Here is a 2,125-nt window from a genome sequence, read left to right on the forward strand (position 1 = left end):
TGGCGGAGCACTGGTGAATCCTTTCTTTCATCCTTTCATTCAAATTAAAAAAAGGTAGCATTTTATAATATTCTCACGTGAATTATAGCTAATCAGAAAACTAGTATTTAATTTTTTTTAAACTCAAACTGAAAATACAGGCATGCAACATTATCCTTGCTGTTTTGTGATAACCCTTACCATCAACTATTCTATTTCATTTCCATCTTAACAGGCGTAGCACCTCTCTGGAAGCCAAAAGAACACTTTAAATCCACCCCCCCCCCCCCCCCCAGTACTGAGTAAACATTGCTGTGCATATTATAAAAATAAAACAATGCCTGAGTCTCCAGTCACCTGTTTATGTTGTTGTCCTTGTACTTCACTTGTAGCTTAGCTGTTCAAGAAACTGTTTCTCTGATCACATGATCAAAATTCAAATACTTAATAAACCAATTTTGATTCTATTTCTTCAATAATAAGTTGAACGTCTGCATATGTAATTGCCACAATTTACAGAGTTTCTGAATAAATGCTGCAAGAAAAACCAACAGAGTGAACAGTTTGTAAATATACTAACATACCTATATTTACCTTATGACATGTGTGGTACAGTGGCTGCTAAAACGTCCGTTACACCTGTCTGCATATATTAGGTGACAGCCCTGATGGAGACTGAAAAAAAAGTTCCTTTGTCAGTACCCTGTGTATGAGTGTGGTCGGGTATGATCTGGAACAATTAGAGCACTCCCTATGTCCATATGTTGCACGGAGGGTAGGGGGGGGGGGGGGGGGGGCTTTTAGAGGTGTAGTTGGACTGATTGGCAGTGCTATGGGGTGAGGGTGGAGCTGGGGCGGAGAATATATCGTATGTAATTGAATACTAATAGTAATAAGCATGATCAGTTAGACTAGAGTTAAAAACTATGTTGATCGCCAGAGACATTACATAATGTGAAATCACAAGCATGTTACTGTACCTTTCGTTTTGCCATTGAGATTGGTAGAAGGCATTGAGTGGTGAACACAAGTTGCATTGATCACTGCATCACCATGTGGTCAATCCCCTTTGATCTGCAGATTGCACCAGCACAAACCAACACAGTGTTATGATCGTAAACAGCCCACATGGCCAATAAATCTAAGAACACAAACACTAGATAGATCTAATCGGAGAGCCTGCAAAATGAAAATCTGTCTGTCAATGAAGCAGATAGATCTATCCTTGCGATTGTTTTTGCAAGCAGATAAATGTTAGAACGTCACTTATTCCGTTTTCATTCAACAAATTGATATTTTGCAAGATGCATTTCGTGCCAATGAGCTGAACAAACAATCAAAATCAAGCAAGTGGTACATTCTTGAAGACAAAATTCAGTCACGCAAACAAACTGAAGGGAAAAAATCTAGCTTACTGCTGTACTGATTTCGCCAAATAAATGCATTTGCATGCCGAAGTTATTCCTGCTTTGATTCCAATCATTCTAATTGATCTGAATGCAAAAAATATACGTAAACGAGCTGATCAAAATGAGTAACATTGCACCTGCCTATAGACTGTACTGCGAAAGCGAAGGTCGTCTGCGACTGGAGATTTTGAAGTCGAACAGCGTCGTTTCTTCACTCTCAGCGGTTGTCTTCATCGGAAAAGTGAAAAGCCTGACTTGCAATCTAGCGAAAGACACATTCTGTCTTTCCGTTCGGGCGTTGTTTTTGTGTACAATCTCTGAAAATGTTATTTCGAAAAAGGCGGCCGTCATTGTTTTGGGGTTTCCGCCTAGTGGTGTTTTAAACCGGTTTCAGACCGGAACACACTGAGGAGATGAGAACAAAATGGCAGCCCCCATGAAACACGAAAGGTCAAGCAAAAAAGTCGTGAATAGACAGCCTGGAAAATGTACAGAGACGAGCAGCCAGATTTATTACCCAAAACTACAGGGACCCAGGCTGTGTCTCAGAGATGCTCAGCAGACTACAGCTTCCCCGACTCCAGGAACGCCGGAAACAACAGAGACTCACATTTCTGTTCAAAGTGGTCAGAGGGCTGGTCCCCGCAGTACCCCCTGAGAAATTTCTCCAGCAACAAAAATCAAAAAGACAAGTGAAACAACGAGTGAACAAAGACTTTACATCATCAGCCACAGTC

General features: G+C 40.8%; 1 long non-coding RNA gene across 1 annotated transcript; it reads right to left on the minus strand.

The window, feature by feature from the left end:
- Nucleotides 1–320: 320 nt before the first annotated feature.
- LOC138977428 (uncharacterized) lies at nucleotides 321–1,838 on the minus strand. The gene is made up of 3 exons (XR_011459272.1): nucleotides 1,530–1,838; nucleotides 960–1,053; nucleotides 321–654 (listed from the first exon to the last, which is right to left on the minus strand). It is a non-coding gene; the product is annotated as an uncharacterized lncRNA (long non-coding RNA).
- Nucleotides 1,839–2,125: the final 287 nt, after the last annotated feature.

This window comes from Littorina saxatilis, linkage group LG9 (genome assembly GCF_037325665.1).
Source record: "Littorina saxatilis isolate snail1 linkage group LG9, US_GU_Lsax_2.0, whole genome shotgun sequence".
Classification (NCBI taxonomy): Eukaryota; Metazoa; Mollusca; class Gastropoda; order Littorinimorpha; family Littorinidae; genus Littorina; species Littorina saxatilis.